This window comes from Plectrocnemia conspersa, unplaced genomic scaffold, assembly GCF_051122295.1.
Source record: "Plectrocnemia conspersa isolate PC_06_02 unplaced genomic scaffold, ASM5112229v1 ptg000005l, whole genome shotgun sequence".
NCBI lineage: Eukaryota > Metazoa > Arthropoda > Insecta > Trichoptera > Polycentropodidae > Plectrocnemia > Plectrocnemia conspersa.
Genome location: NW_028277169.1, coordinates 12,127,605 through 12,146,281, shown reverse-complemented (window position 1 = coordinate 12,146,281; position 18,677 = coordinate 12,127,605). Strand labels below are relative to the sequence as shown.

Genomic DNA, 18,677 nt, shown 5'->3' with positions numbered 1-18,677 from the left:
GAAACCAGTAAGAAGGAATTACATGCTTGTCCCCAAGTATTGGTTTGAGACACTTGAGAAATAGCTTAGAGATAACTGGTAAAAACTATATTAATCAGAATAAAATGATTTTCTTCATTGGTGTTAATGATTTTACTATCATAATCACTAATCATGTACATACTTTAACCTAAATGCAGTGTTAGATAGTTGGATAAGTTACATGATACAGTCAAATCTGCATATTATGGATTAGTCATGGATAATATTATCAATCGGTTATTAGAGTTTTATGATCGTGATTGGATCTAGAACAGCCCCCAATAGTGTTTGTCAATACTACAACTCACTTCATTTTTCTTGTTGTCTGAACGCTCTGCTTGGATGCGGGTTCGAACTGAACTAAAATAATGTGATAGTAAAGTTAAATGCTTAAAGGAAACAAAATGCTATGGCAGTGTTCTGGCTTATACGACAAACGTCCTTACTATCCTTCGATTCCTTGACCAATCTGAATGATTTGAATACGCTAATTATAAAACTATTCTAGCCAATGGAGCAGGCGAATTTCCTTTGAGAATGTATAAATTTCAGAAAATTGAAATTGTATAAGCTTGCTCGGAGACGGTATTTTCTATTTTCTACGACTCTAGCGACTTCGGGGCCCTACGCAAGAATAAAGTGCGAGGTGCTCCTCTCACCAAAAAAAGGTTATGTAACGAATACAAAATTTATTCAGTAATATATAAAGTACTGTAATATGGTATCGTAATTCCAAATAAAATTTCAATATAAGCAGTTTGACATTTTGATCCTTCAAATTCACAAGTAAATTAGTCGTATATATATACATCATGCAAAGTAACTAGACTACACAAACTGCAAAAAATTCGTTTGTATTTTTCGATGGCAAAGTAATACATTTTAAACCTATATATTATATAGTGACTAAGGAATATTTACAGTATTATTAATAAATGTATTCATCAGTAAAAATAATGCTAATTTAAAAAAGCTTTCGAATCAATGAAATTAGAAATGCTTATTATTTTAGAAATATGGACCTTCAGAATAATACACAGGATCGAATATGTGCGTCATAATGGGCCATAGTTTTTTTTATGTATTTTCTTGACGTATTGCGACGAAGACAAACGTTAAGGAATGATTCATAGAAACGGCACATTAAAGTTGCTCTGGCCCTTGTTTCTTTTACTAAAAGGGTTTCAAGGGCCCCGCAAAATTTCCAATGGAGTTTTGGTGGAGTGCAAGGCCGGCTCTGTCTAGCTTTACGAATTTTACAAAGATAGACATAGTCTAAGACTGCAAAACTGACTTCATAATTCGCACAATTTTGATTGTATCGTATTTTTAGGAGTTTTAATTATCGTAATATGAATTGTAATTTCACATTATGTAATAAAAATAATATTAACGTTTGTTTTTATTAAATTTTTACTTTAAGTGTGGGGTCCCACGGGAGTGAATCGGTTGCGTTTGCTCAGAGCCGGTCCTGCACAAGACAGACTAAGCGAATTAGCTATAATAGCTATCGAACATGAGTTATGTGAAAAATTGAGTCGTGAAGAATTCAATACAAGATTTTTCACAGAAAAAAGAAAGACAAAAATTTTTAGAATAAAAATGTCTTTTTTGTATATTATTAATTATGCTTTTTTAAATACATATTATATTTTAATTTTTTTTTATATTTTTTCATTACATTTTACATATTTTTTCTATTGTACTTTTTTTAAACTAAATTTTTAAATACATGTTTTGCTATTAGTTCTTAACTTTTTGATTCATGTTGATTTTTAAAAATATTTGTGGCGAAAAAGCAGCACTACAGTAACTTTTTTTGTAAAGAGAGTGAATCAGAATTTATGCGAATACACTGAAACACATTCATTTCCGAATGTACATAGGTCGTTAATAAAGACCAAAAAGAGCAGAGAACCCAGATTGAATCCCTGTAGTACTCCAGAATGAGCGAAATACTCGCGAGAACAACGATTGCCATAACTCACATATTGAGTGCGGCGACTTATTAACTCGAAAATTAAACAAAAAAGACCGTTCGAAAATCCGAACTTGTTTAATTTTCTAAGAAATAGCTAATTACAAACTTTGTCGAATGATTTTTGATGGTCGCTATATTTTTGCCACCACCTTTGAAAGGCATAAGAGGTGACAGTAAAACAACGCAGACGAAACCCGCGTTGTTGGTCCACTAGCGCTTGCCAACAGTAATTGTAGATATATGTGTGAATAATAATTACCAGGTACCGAAATAAGTATATAATATATAACTAATTCGATGACTTGTTATAGCACTACGATTAATTAAGTCATAATAAAAAAAAAATTATACAGGTATTAAGAACATAAAATAACAGTTTTTGATTTTTTATCTTTATTGCATTTATATTTATAAATGATATAACATTTTCTTATACGGACTATAATTTTATTCTGATCGTGTGTTATTTTTATTCTGACCCTGAATAATATAATTACGACCAAGTTGAGATTTATTTTTTATTTTGACCCAAAGTTGATTTAAATTCTGATCATTTCATTTGTTGCTTTTTTTATAATTGAAAATAAAATGCTTTTGAAATAGTACGCTCTACGACGCCTGCGCCATCTGTGTGATCGTAAAGGTTAGGTAGCGAACTAGACTTGTCAGTTGAGGACATTGCATACCGGCAGGCGCACGCTGCTTTCGGCGAATTTGTTTATTCGTCTGACGGACACTTTTACGCCAGATTAACAGTGAGTTTATTTTAATAACATTACAAAATTATAACTATAAAATAGATGTAAAATTATTTATACATCTTCAACGACGATTTTTATATGAATATTATATATTTTTGCTTTACCGGTATTTTAAATTAATTATGTAAATTAAAACATTATATTATACAAGCTACAATATTCGTTTGGATAATTTTACATAATTGCGTATATTATACAAGCAAAGTTTTATAAAATGTAATAGTGGGAGCATTACGAGCCAACTGAGATTTGTGGATTACGTCCATTAAGTTTTATTAATATAATTTAAACAAACTTATAACGTAAAAACATACATTAGATGCAAGTGCAAATGAGTCTAATGATTTATGTAATTAGTTACTCATAATAAACTTTTGCCTGCGAATTCAATAATTATTACAAATGAATCAAATGAAACATTTTATTTTGTTTCACGTAATTTTCCAAAAGCGTTTCTATTCTTCCTGTTTCACAAAGCACTCAAATGAAAGGTAAAATAAAAAAATATTTCTGAGAGCATTTTGTCGTATAAAAATATTATATGACTAGGATTCGGTTTATTTTTTATAAACTTTTATTCGTGAGTGAAAATAAAAGAAAATTAAAGTGATTTTTCTAGTTTACCAGACCCCAGTCTTAGCAACTTTGTGCTTGCACTATATGCTTAAAATCACCGAGTAAGAAAGAGAATCTATCGCTGAAATCTATTAGGAATTTATTTCTGTTAATAGCAATTTTATAATAATAGGCGTTAACCTATCGATCACCATTATGAATAATGTCTGTAAGTGACCAATAATGTTATTTATAAAATAATTATTGAAAATTCTTCGCGCGTTTGGTGCTGAAAAATAGAACAGGCGCAGAACTCGCGTTTTTAATTACAAGGCATATACTGGTATTTTGGAATTTCGACACCAGTATTGAAATTTTTGATAAAAAAATATTGGTTGTAATAAAAACCATAACTAAATAATTATTTCATATTTGTAAATATTTTCTAATATAAATAAGATAATAGTTGTGATTTTACAATTAGAGGAAAAATAGTTTTAAACAGATTTTAAAGCAAATTCACGAGTTTTATGTTCTATGTTAAAAAAACTCTTATTTTTTATTAATTTTTAACTTAAATTTTTATATTTTGTTTAAAAATTCTAGTTTTTATTTTAAAGCAATATATATCTAGGGAAGCTATTTCAGATATTTCCAGAAGAGGGGGGGACAAAAGTTGGCCAGTCATGGGCATTTTATTAATATTTTAATTTCATTAAAATTCATAGTACTTCATTAAATGGCATGCATTTTTCTGACAAAATTAAAGGGGGTCTCCATTTAGAATCAACGTCAAAAGCAATAAAATCGTGCCGTCGCCACCGCAGTCGAGGTGCTCGGTTATCTAGTGTTCATATTAAGACTTTTTATAGCAACATTACGACTTATAATAAGTTAGAATCCAATAAAGCATATCTAAATCGAATTTAGCATAATATGAGGGCGCAAAAAACAATTATCAATTCCCAGAAGTCAAAAATCCACGTCAAAAACAATAAAATCGCAGTGGAAATGCTTGGCCATCTAGCGTTCATATTAAAACTTTTTATAGTAACATTATAACTTAAAATAAGTGAAAATCGAATGAAGCTTAGTTAAACCAAATTTTGACCAATAGGAGAGCGCAAAAAACAATTATCCCTGTTGTGACAATTGTTTGACCGAAATTCGATTTTAATATACTTTAATCAGTTCTATTATATTAGAAGTCTGTAGTAATATCGGTAAGGATATATTTTTAAAACATAGTGTGATTTGTCTGTACTTATTTTACCCTGAGAGATGAGTTGGCTTAGTTTGTATTTTGGACTTGACCTAATTTCTGTACTTGCTCTAAAACTAGTTTTAGAGGTTTCGTTTGGTTAGGTTTGGGTTTGAACAGTAAATATACGTTTTTTAACTGTCAAATTGAGTTTCACGAACATTTTAAAGTAGCATATAATTTCACTGGTGTCTATAAGTTAAATTATATTTTCGCTTGTATAAATATATATCTCTACTGGTGAAAGTATATTTGGACTTCACTAGTGAAAATATAACTTTACTGAAAAATACACATTAACTGTAACATTTATTCATTGCATTTAAATATATAATGATATGTATGTAAATGTATATATTACTACGTTTAAATCATATAATTTTACTAGCACCTGTAAGATAAATTATATTTTTACTAGTAAAAATATATAATATATACATCGGTGAAAATGTATTTCGATATGTTTTCACTAAAATTACATATTTAAAAAAATATTTTTGCAATAGATTTGAGACTATTTTTTTTAATTTGATATGAGAAATAACTAGAGAATTTCTGGTTTAAAATCAGGGACGTCATTTCAGCTTTTTTCAAGGGGGGCGGGGGGCAAAATTTGACTAGTCAGTGTTCGTTTTTTTAATATTTCGATTTTATTAAGATTCACAATATTTCATTGAATAACAGAAGTTCGGACTTTCCACCTCAAATATCATATTTTGGTTAAACCGATTAGTTACCTGTAAGTCATCAGGAGTTAATTTGAGTATAGAGATGACCTGTACACTGTATAATGCAAAAACACATCACAAATGATTCATTAATGTATTTCATATGGACGATTTACTCGTCTATGATATACTGCTTTTTCCAGCCGTCACTGTTGTTGGCATTAAGCAGCAAGAAACGTGTCTAAACTATGCAAAGTCGAATTTTCTAATTGATTCACTCACCCTCTAAGGATTACTTAATAACACAAATATTCTAAATTATTATGTACTATTTTATAAAAAAAATCCTTAGATATATTCTTGGACTTTCCGAAAACGAATTTGAGTTATATTATAAAACAGTTCACACATTTATTTAATAGATGTCTTCGATTCTTAGACTTAGAGTAATGTTACCATATCTATTAAACGTGACGCATTGGTCTGACACATGTCATTTTACAATATACGATTTACAGCATTACTAATATTAAATATATACAGTTCTGTATTTGAACTCGTAACGAACGAAATGCCGAATATATCACTCATTGCTTGTTATTGAGATGCTCAGTAAAAAATCTCATAATTGTTTCATAAGAATTGTGTATTTATATTAATGAAATGCAAAATACAATGTGGGAGTAAAGCCAAAAATTCAAATGATATTAACTCGAAACCCAATATATTCTATAAATAAAATGCCACTTATATATTGAGATGAGCAATCGAAAATCTTATGTTTTTTCTTTCCACGAGTACAACGATCTGTAACGATGTATTTTCTACGAAAGAAAATAAATAATAACTCATATTCTCACTTAAATAAATACATAGCTCATTTCTTTTACCTCTAGACTATAATTATAGATTTTAAGTTAAAAATAATAATTTTATGTATAAAAATCGTATAAAACATTTATATTTATTCAATGCATAGAATCTACTTTAAATATAAGATTTCAGAGCATTGGTAGTTTTTATTTCAGTCGTATTTATAAATTTTACAGCTACATGTGACGCGTACTATTTTGTTTGTAACAATGATTTGTGTAGTACTCGGACTCGTTTTTAGTTACAAAGTTTTTATGAATTATTTTTTAATAGTTCCTAAAAAGGTTTACAATTATTGCAATAATAATATAAACATATCGCTAGAGTGTTGTATCGTCATAATCTCTTAGTCGCTCCGAAGAACGGGTTGAACTCTTGGAAATTTAGAGTGACTGTTTAGCTGGACAGGGACTGACGGTCGAAGTGAAAGTGGCCTTTTTTCTCACGTTTTATTTTGTTTATCTTGATCGATTCACTCAGAGTACAGATTAGTGCTGGTACGGATAAATACTCGTTTATTCCAAGTCAAATGCGAAGTGGTAGTTCAAGTAAAAGTTACAGATAGGAGTAATAAACTGTGACATCGTTCTAGTTTATATACCACCGTGAAAAAAGGGATGCAGCGTATCTTCAAGTCATTGTTTTTTAATACAACTAGATTTCTCTTGTCTAATACATTAAGGCATGTATGTCATGCCCAAAATGGTTTGATCATTGCAGTACAAAGACATCTATGTCATGCCCAATATAATTTATATTTTCTGTAACTTTTTTGAATGACTTGATGATAATTACGGATGCTTCTATCAAAATATTACAATTTCTTTACTATTACCATGGTTAAACTCTGGAATATGCGATTCGGGAAAACTGCGCTCGGGTGAAGATACCCTGTTCTGACCATTTGTGTTTTATGGAGTACGGCAAATTTTTTGTTCAGTACTATTGATCTCGTTAATAGATCAAATTTCGATTAGAGAAAATTAACTATATGTACTAGAATTATTTGTAAATATTTAAATTTGCATGACTTTTTTCTCTGTGTATTTTTTGCTACCGATATATTAGATGTAATTATTTTTAGTAGACAAAACTAGTTTGATAAATCATAAACTATACATACAATAAGTTTTGCAAATAGCACACAATTTTACATATAATTCAATTAATAATATAAATTGGATAATCTCCGGGAATTATGCCATCAAAATTTCACGTCTCAAAAAAGTCTCGAATCCCAAGAAATGTTCAAAATATCGTTGAGACAAAAAACTGATTTGCCGTAAAATGTGACTTTTTCACATGAAATGAAAATTTATTTTCACAGAATGATTATATATTATAATTGAAGACGCTTAACTTAAAACAATGAATAACACAATTTGGTAAAATAATATATACATATGTATGTAAATTAAACATAGATCAGTGGATGTTGTACAATAAATTCATATTTACGTATTGATATGTGATATTGTTCGTGCCGTTATGCGTCGTGAAATCTCTAAGTCATTTCGAAGCTCGAGATAACTTTTGACGATTCAGAGCTGACGACTTGTCCCGCCAAGTCGTCAGCTTTGAATCATAAATATGAATCGAAATGTGAATGATACTTTTCTCCGCACTTCGATGGTGTTGGCCTGAATATTTAAGCTCTGTGTTGATTTGGCGTGAGCTCTACTGATAGCGAGATCAAGGCTCAAGCGTTTTATTTATATTTACAATTTGTTTCATTTTCACTTTTTTCTTGATAATTCTCATTTTTGAATCTTTGTGAATAGATATGTTTGAGATATACCACCGAGCATTATATCATTATATTTAATTAAAATTACTGAATTACTTCTATGTTGATGTTGCATTTTGTCGAAAATAAAACGTTGTTTTTATAGCGGCATTCTGGCTCATAAAAATGGAAGGAGAGCAAAAATGTGATTTTTTATATTTCGCTATTTGCTACGAGAGAATGGTTTTGACTGTTTTCTGTGATTATTTTAAATCTAAACGGTCGGTTATCTTAAAAGACGCATATTTTTTTATTATTTAACTATTCTAAACTTAAATAAATCTAGCTTTAAAAGCGGGAATTGTTCCGGATAGGAAATTTTATCGTCATTTTGCTAGATTATTGTTTTCATAAATTATGTGGTTTCTCAAACAATTATAACTTGCTGCATCTTGTACAGTTTTTAAAAGATATTACATAACTAAATTCCTGTTAATCTAAAATTATTATATATAAAAATACATAGTAAAAGCATCGATTCTTGAATTTTTAGAAATGCAAAGAATCAATATGCTTAATAAATAATAAATATTTGTATTATGATTTTTCACAGATTCATGACATAGAACATAAATTTTCATAGGAAAAAAATACGCATGAAACGTCAAATGTTAATACATAGGTTTAGGAAAAATTTTCAGTTAAAAGAATACTTATTAATCAGTCTAGATATTATAAAGATATTTTAATATATTCAATTATGGATATTAGGAGCATTTAAATAATATGTTGATCCCTTTTTATGTAAAATAGTTATCACTGATACTGGATTAGATTTGTAAATAATATATAACAATCTCTATTTACAGTGGTGTATACATTATATATATAAAAACGCCAAATCCAGCTCTGTGAAAAATATTGATCCCTGAAATGGCACTTTAACGCGAATTGTTGAGCTGCTTTCAGTTAATTTTATTGCTCAATTGAGCTACTGGATGCGACTGAGAGCAAGTGCTTCCATTATTTACGATTATAGTCTACGCTCTCTAAATAAAATTTTAATGTCAATCTTGATTTGCATACGCTCCCATTGGATCATAGATAATGATGTTAAATTTTCAGCATTAAATCTATACTCAAATTCTGAATAGCCAAAAAATGTTTATAAATATGCCACTTCCATTTTAATTATTTTTCGTGTTTTGAGGCCAAAGTAGTGTTGACTTTTCAGCCAAATAGACGATGACATAGTTGGTAATAGTTTATTTTAAAAGCATATATCAGAGGTGGCCAGCCTTTTGTATACCATGCGCCAATTTTTTCAGAGACAAGTTCAGATGCGCCATACAACTCAAGCACTTTTTTTATCTTCTTACGTTCACATTTGGGGTTGTAAAATAAAGATAGAAGTAGGAACTGCTTCGCTTATGGGAAGAAAAGAAATAACTCAATCACGAAATTCAATTAATTAATTTACGTCATTTTAAAAGCACACGTTTATTAGAGCACAAATCTACAATAGTAAGAAATAATCACATGGGCGAGAGGGTGATCGCTGTTCAAATTCTAATTAGTTTTATGCGACCCTGTTTTGCTTTTTACTAATTTCATTTATTAAAAGGCTTGTTTACACCTGTATGCGGTTCCAAAGCGACATATATAACTTTTTGCATATTTTCTTAGCTCTGGGAAATGTTCACTAAGTAATGAATGCCAGAAATTAATAATGTCAGACGCATTTTGATACGGGAAAAGCTTATCAAATTTCATTTTTAAGAAGATATTTGATTTTAAATCAATCAATTCCATTTGCATGTTACAAAGCATCTGCATATAATTTTGTTCACTTACTGAAAATGGCTTTATAAATGAGAGCATACAGTTTTCTTCTTTAGCAAAATCACGAAACTACTTTAAAATGACTCTTGCAAAATCTTGATTTTGTCAATATATTTGGTCAAATTGCTATTATCCGCAGCACGTTCACTCTGCTCTTTTAAGTGTGAAAATTGATTTTAATCCTCATTTTGTAACTGGGAGATAAACATTTTTAATTTGATTTTAAATAAACTAATGCTATTTACTTAGCTAAAAAATAATGTATTCTTATCTTGTAGTTTTATATTTAGATCATTAAGATGGCTAGTAATGTCAACTAAAAATGCCAAATCAAATAGCCAGTATAATAAAGTTCTTTCATCAGGTAGTTCATTTTCCTTTACCAAAAAATTAAAAACGGCATTTTTCAATTTCCAAAATCTACTCAGAATCGGACCTCTAGAAAGCCAGCACACTTCACATTGAAGGATAAGTTCACCATATTTCAAATCTAGCAATTCACAGTATTCTCTGAATTATCGTCTGTTCTCTTGCTCTAATTTTATTCACACATTTCACAACCAGCAACATAACATGTTTTATATTTAAAGTTTTCCCACACAATGCCTCTTGGTGAATAATTCAGTGATATTTTAAAACAGGACGTTATAAAAAGTTTTCAAGTAAAGTTGTAAATACAGAAACTCCATCAGTACAGACACTGATGAGTTTACTATAATCGAATTTTAGATTTTCTAGGCATAATTTTACTTTTTCAAATGTCTGTTCCTCTTGTTTTACCATGCAATGACTTCAGACTAGCAAGTTCTTCAAATACATTAAAATTATCATTAATTCCTCTTATAAAAATGTTTAACTAGGCAACATCACATATGTCCATTGATTCATCCAAAGCTAGCGAAAAGAAAGTACAAGAATGAACAACATCTCCCAGTTGCTGATCTACATCCTTTCTTTCTAAAACTTTGGATAAATATTTGGAGACAAGATTTAACAATTTCTTCTCCTTAAGAAATAAGGCTTTATTTTTGCCAATGCTCAAGCAATTTTATATGATGCTTCTGTCATCGCGAAGTCTTCACAACCTACTTTAAGAAATATATTTTGTCTTTTTTCTGATTTCTTCCTTTTTCTTAGTTACATATTCTTTTCGTAACTCAGACTCAAGAACAAGCTTCATTTTTTCTTCTATATTAATCTGATGCTGTGTTTGATAGTGTCTCTGAAGATCATGCCTTCTATTATGTGAAAGAGTACTTTCACAAACAATGCAAAACGGTTTTCCTGATGAATTTGCTATAAATAGCTATTCATTTTCCCACTTTTCATTGAAATCGCGCTTACTATCACTATCTTGGCTTCTTTTCTTCATTTTCTTTTGCATTATAACAGATAACAGGAATTTATAAAAAACATAGAAAAGTATATAACTCTAAAAAGTTAAAAAATAACAAATAGATCCAATGTACGTACGTCATATTACACAGAATATCAACTATGTGGGATTTGAATTCTATATATTGCTCTGCTTCGACAATTGTAATACATATTTATTCTTGAATCTGTCTTTTAATCACTCAATACAAAAACCACGCTAGTACACCTAACACTCGCAAAAACTCCGCTTCAAACTCCACGCCACGGTGGCTCACTCAGAATTAACTGACAAGCACGTTGTGTGTTGCTAGTGCGCAGTGCTTGCGAACGTTTAAGTGGGAACGCGCAATGGCAACACCTATAGCAGCGGTTCTGAACTGGTGCACCGCGAAAAAAAATATGAAAAGCCGAAAAATCCGCATAAAGTTGGACATTACCGAAGGCTGAATGAATTGAATTAAGGGGACTTGAGTTAAATATGGAGTCAGTTATAACGCCTATTTTAAAAGCATAAGTGGCGCAAGGATGCAATGCGCCACTTGTGATCATCCAATGCGCCACGTTTGGCGCATGCGCCACGGGTTGGCCACCACTGGCATATATAAAGAAATGTAGATGCTGCTATCAGGCGGTGGAGTTAAAATAGCACGTCAAGTTGAAGGGTCTTCGCTGGCGTGTCGAGTGGTATTATTGTCAGCTGTGCTTTCGTGGACCATCTGGGGTCTGTCTTTATGTGTTCTTATGATGACTCTGGACGATTCGCTAATGCGTCCCATATTTGATAATGCTGGTTGGAGACAGACCAAGTGTCCCATATTTTAAAATCCTGTTTTGAAATGTCTGGAGAAACTTATATTTGAATTACATCAGTACATACATCTCAAACAGCTGTAGTTTAGTTCAGATTCATTATTTGAGGTCGATTTTAACTTTTTTCATAAATATATTCCTGCTATAATTTTTTCCAGAGTCGGGCTCCTCAAGGAGAACGGGCCTCGAGAATTTGTACCCTCTCGGCAGGCCTGGTGTGTGCTTAGTATAATTCACTGATTTTTTTAATCATGGTGAAAATATTACAGCTGCGAGTTATTGCTAATAAATTTAAAAAGTGGTTCTGAAAGATCCAAAAGGTGTAAGTATATTGCACGACAATTCGCAATTGAAGCTCATTCAATGAAAAATGAATAAGTTGTTTATTGAAATTTGGTCTTATTCATCATAAGCTTGTTCTAGCATTTTTACAATTTAAAGAGTAAGGTCTTCAACAACCAAACTGCCGTAGAAAGTGCATTTCGAGATTTTATCAACTTCAGAACTTTGAAATTTCACACCACCTGAATAAATAAAAGGAAAAAATATGTCGATTCCAATAATGCTCTTGCGTTACATAGCTTTGCCACTGAATATATCAAATGTTCGATAAGGACTCTATTATTATATAATAATCTGTCGATTACAATGTCAACACGGTCGATTAGCTCTGAATGGAACTTTCCCTTTTGTCACTTCATTTTTCCTTTTTATCGAATTTTCGTTAAGGTAAAAGTCATTGAGTATATCTCGGTATCTGCTCTAGGTACTTCGTGCTAGTGTTTAGATAAACGGTCGGTCCATTTGGGTGTTTATTCAGTGCCCTTTTGGCCGAAATGTCAACAAAACTAGTTCATTCTATTTCTATTCCTTACGTAACTAAATAACGAAGGGTACATCTCCGACAATTCAGGTTTTAAATCGTTTCAACATAAAATAACAACGCCTCAGGTGATTAACTTTGTTGTATACGATCACGTATATAATTCAAATTCACATTTTCTATACTATTAAAGCATGCACAAAGTTATATACGTGAACTTTAACATTATTATACAATAAATATGTTATAATTAGTGAGACTTAATATATGATATAAAATTGCAATACACTCAAATTTTATAAAAGTAAATATTTGCTTCAAATTCAAACTCGTTTGTATTAAAAAAAATAAGAATTCAATAAAATACCTCTTAAAATAGCTTAATTATTTTTCGATTTATTTTAATTTATTTATCTTCCTTTCTTTAATCTTTACAATTAATGTGTGAACATTTACATTTATATATTTTTAATTAAAGTGCTTCATAAATTTTAAATACATCGTTAAAATTTAACTCGAAAACTTTTTCGTAATAACTGAAATAAAAAGTTTCTCTAACTTTATTTATTTATATATGGAATATCATTGCCAATTAAAGTAGTATATATATTACATACATAAAATACATATTCACATTCAATAAAATATTTTATTTTATCAAATGTTTACGTTCAATTTTATATATGTACATATATAGACAATTTTTTTGGTTTTGAGATAACATGAATATACTATAGTGTTTATTTCATATTTTCGTAGAATCGAACATTGTATTTTGTAATTATTATATTTTTATATAACGTATATTGTTTTTATATTATATAAAATAATCTAAAATACATTATAGAAGTATTATTTTTTCGACGTACCATATTATTGTGTATCTTTAATAAAATTGTATAAATATTTGCTAATAATGTACAAACATGTACCATGTTTTTCGCTTGAACCTTTTATGGCTTCATTTATAGCGTGAGGTTTATATATTTTATTTGATTCAACATGTTTGTTAAGATGTGGGATGATATTAATTAATAGGAATTTAATCAGATTCCAACAGGCGAAGCCGAATGGAAACCGAAATTTAAGCCAGAGCAAAACTCGATCTTTGATGAACTCTAAGTATTCCAATTGGAAATACAATACAGAATACAAATTAAATTTACATTACGATAAAAGAAAGAGGCCAAGAAAATGTAGAAAGTATTAAGTCATAATTTGTTATTGTTGAAAATAACACTGTATAACAATTTTGCGGCCAATACAAAAAAAAACTCGATTTATATAATAAATAAAATGTACATATCAAATAAGATGTTATTATATTTAAAAAAAAAACACTTTCATAATTTATTATGATAGACTATGATATGTTTTACATTTTTAATTTATTAATAATTTTAAATCTAGAGCTTAGATTAAATATCTATATATTTGTTAAATTTTCTGTATTAAAATCTCATAATATATTTTTTAACTTTTTTTTTCTTTTGCAGGGAAGTTATTTGTAGCTTTTTAAATTTTTATGTAAAACAAATATATATTTTTTTCTAGAATTATCTTCTACTATATGTTTTTGCCTTAAAGATATAGCATTATGGACTGATTTATCTGTCCTGTTTTAAATAGCCTTTATATATTTTTTATTCGATTTTATCATAAAACTTTTGCCTTATGATTTGAAATCAGCGTATAATTTTACATATAAATTAGATGTTTAATTTAGTGCATAGCTTGTAGGGATTCTGTCCCAGAATTTTCCAATGTTGCTTTAACAAGTCGAGATCAAATTATCATATTTGTTTAAATTAATGAGAATGAATACTTGGAACATCTATACCACTTATAATAAATGAAGTATATATATATATATATATACATATATATATACATAGTATGTATATATTAAAAAATGTATATTTAGTATTTATTAATTATATATGTACATTTTTTAAGTACGTATTTTTTATTATTTATTATTATACAATTATTTATTTTCACTATATATATATATACATACATATGTATATGTATACAAAAAAACTATACATTTCAAAGAAAAATGTTTTTGATTGGGTTTTTATTTAAATGAATTATTTAATATTAAAAAATACTAATAAAAGGCATTGCTTTTTTTAAATTAATAATTTTGTATATTTTTAAAATGAATATTTATTTTTACTTACTTATAAAAAAGTTGAATGGCACTTGAATGATAAATAAATTTTGCAAATTAAAAATTTTTCTTTACAAATTTCAACTTTCTTCTGATTTCTAAAAATATAGATAAACCGATAAATTAAATTGTTTATTATGAACAGTTCACTGAATAACAATTTTTTATCTCTTCTACCACAAAATTGTTATAACTTTAGGAATCTTACGTGGTAAGCAAAATGAGATGTAAATCTGTCTATTTAAATTTGAATAAAATATTTTATTAGAAATGCTAAGCACAGAATAAACAAGCAAAACCTCAGCGGTGCTATATTTAGAGTTGTGGTCAACAATGCGCACTCTAGTGTCTTCTGTTCTTTGAAAAAAATATGTAGCGGCTATGACTCTTGGCTAGCCGTTTGAGAGGGCCTCTTTCCGCGTATGCAGCTCTAAATGCTGCGTTCTCTGGGAGCACCTATAAATGTACCTCCTCAAATGGTATTATCTTATCTTCCTATGTGGCTCTGATCATCCAAGGGTGAAGCCCCAGCGATGGGCCCTCTCTGTGGTACGGGCTTACATCCTGCTTCTATGAAAAATAAAATATTAGTATTCCGTTGCTCGAATCCTTGACTTCTCGATAGCGATTCTTGATGGATGTTTTACTGAAATTTCAATAGGTATGCTTTTCCTCTCTCTTCACTGAAAAGCAGTTTTTTCTGTTAATGCGAAGTAGTGTTAATCTTATTTGGTGTGACACATAAAGTTACTATTTAATTATCATTAGTTTATCTACACTTTTGTTTGACTAAATATTAAAAAATAATTATGTATGAAATTTTTTATATTGTGCTAATTCAAAGTTGAGTTTTGTGCCTAATATTATAATTATAATTTTAAAAGTAGAAAATCATTTTTTTTATTACATAGATTGCGCTTAATATTTATTTTATAAAATTAATATTAAGTAAAAATATAGAAATTCTAGACGCAATAATCAGGTAGCTTTCTTTGCGTGAATGGAATTTTATTTTAGAATGCAATTTTTATTTTTAAAATGCATCTACAATTTATAAATAGATTTAATTTAAAAAAATAGAACTGTAAAATAGAAAAATGTAATGATTAATACATAAAATGATTTAATACAATAAACTGGATTGCCAGAGCACAAAACTTATTTATCAATAATAAGTTTTTAGCAATGGCTCTCTAGAAGTTGAAACAATATAAATCGCCATATAGGTTTAACAAAAAAAAGCCATCCAGACTTTATAAGACCATATATTACCCCAAAATAAAAACTGCTTATTCGTGAGCTTCAAGACACGCATAAAAAACAATATGGCCTTGTGTCAAATTACACTGTCGTACGTATCCTTTGTCATTATCAGACGGTCGCCCATAAATGAACACCAAGGAATGTATGAATGCTTTTGCTTCCAAATTAACCTTTTCTGTCATCCGTCAAAGGATCAGTATATAGGACTTAACACTTGACACAACCTGACAATAGGAACCAAAGACCAGAGCACACCAGCAATTTTATTACACACATATGTATGATATATTTGTGTTCTATAAACTATACATCAAACAGCTCTTTCTTCATATAATATAAATATCTAATTGAAAAAGTCGCACCACTTCAAATCACGAAAATAAAAAAATGTTTTTATATATTTATGTAACAGGTAACGTTTGAATTTCAAAAATGCATACATTACTTAGTCAATGTATGCACTGTCAAATTACTTCAGTTACAGTACACAAATAGTTTTTTTTAAACAATCTAACTAGTTGTTGTATGCTCTCACTATTCGCTGTTATATATTTAATAGGTATTTTAAACCATTTATGTAAAGTAAATCATGTTGATAATTTATATCATCCTCGTTTTAAGCAGATTTGTTGCATTCATGGAGTGTTCACTGTTTTGACGAACGCTCACTTGCTGTCGTTCACTCGCACCTATTCAGTCTCGAGTTGTTTTTATTACTGGCTCTACAATTAGTCGGTTTTGATTAGGTTGGTTGTCAAACACGCTTGTCTGTCAAATGACGGAAAGTTCATACACTTACTAGTTAAAGCATAAATTATTTAGTAAAAGTATACACGAAATGTAGCATTGTAAGCTTGAATTTAAACTCATAGTTAGTGCATACTTTGCCTAGTCATTGTATAAATTGTTGAAATATTACACTTTAAATAAAAAAATGATAAACTACAGCAAAAATATTTTTTTATTCATTTTTAAATAAGACCTTTTAGGTAAGACTACTATATTTAAAATCTTAGACTATTTTCTTGTTATCTTATATATTTGGGCAAAATATTGTTATAACGTATTATAAATAGAAGCTTTGATTTTGTTTCATGTTACTATAATTACAGTGCTAATTTAGCTTGACCTAAATTAACCTAACTTTCAGATGACCTATATATAATAAATACGAAACAACTATTCGTCGTTGATGTGCCTATATACACAATAAGTTACCCAATTACCAAACTGCAAATTAAATTTCACCCAGGCGTTAATCACATCAGAATTTATGTAGGAGTATATATTGTTATCAAATTCCTTTCGTTGGCTATTATTAGCGTTGCAAATTAAAATGTTATTATAATAGAATTTTCACAACGAATGGCGATTAATCTTGATTGTCCAACGTGTATTCGTAGCGTTAACGGCTACGTAACAATTACGTTGTATTATACATACATACACACAATATTCATTGTTTAATCGAAAGCTTTTGTCCGACGTTCGAACTCAGACAATATTAGATCTGGTCATTACATGGATGAATAACCACTGGGGGAAACGCAATATTGGTCATTGCTAATGGGAAATTTGGTGTGTGTGGTTTTTGGATAAGTGAGATACCCTTGTATTTACTTTAAGTTAATCTTTAACTATCTGTTTATTTCTCCTTAACTAAATTTAACGTTTGTAACTCAGGTTTATTTTAAAACACAAAACGAGACTAATAGCAATTGAAACGATTTATTTTGTGTCTGTACATAATTCCCTATTAGAAAGTGTTATTCAAACAATTAATCTTAATAACTACCTTTTCTTGTAACAATTTGTTTTTATTTAATTTGTATTGTAATCAAAAATGAAAATTTTTAGTCATTACGAGAATATTATACATATTAGATTATATAGTCATGGCCAAAATTTCTAAACTCTAATTAAGCCAGTGAATTTCATTTAAACTCGAAAACTGTCTCGAATTGTCAGACGTATATAGTTTACATCATAAAAGCCGTTCAAGATAAAGGCTCGATATAATGATATACAAGTTAAAAGGTCTGAATACCAGTATCGATCGAACGAAAAGTGCGACCTCTGAAATTGTCCTTTAGAAAACGGAAACCCTTCTGAACACATGTGCGTATTTCACAATAATGAGAACTAGATTCTACACCGTGTGTATATATGTGTTATATAATGGATGTTTCTCAAATGGTGTACTAAAATCTTTGACGAAAAGGAAGCAATTTCCTGTAACGATTTCACTGAGAGCGACTCGAATTGGAGTTTCGTCGTTTTAGAGAAGTTCACAACCCTTGACTAGTTGGCCGCCTTCTTTAAGGAGCCGTAAAGACGAAAACTCTTCAAACACTCGAGAGTTTCACCTTAATACATAAAACATATGTTTTATTATAAGGAATATATATTTTAGTGCTAGAAAAATAAAAACACGAGCGTTGCAAGTTTCAACCAAGTAATTACAGTTTCTGCAACTTTGGTACGAAAGGCTTTAAGGGAATTAGGTCGGCTGAGTCTTAAAAATCTCCAAAAGAAAAATA

At 29.4% G+C, this 18,677-nt stretch overlaps 1 protein-coding gene across 1 annotated transcript in view; it reads left to right on the top strand.

Moving 5' to 3' along the window:
• The first annotated feature begins 2,666 nt into the window (after positions 1 to 2,666).
• LOC148234873 (uncharacterized) overlaps positions 2,667 to 18,677 on the top strand; it is a 125,637-nt gene continuing 109,626 nt past the window's right edge. Inside the window, exon 1 of the mRNA XM_088185456.1 lies at positions 2,667 to 2,757. The gene's annotated coding sequence lies outside the window, so the exon portion shown is untranslated. The remainder of the gene's footprint in view (positions 2,758 to 18,677) is intronic.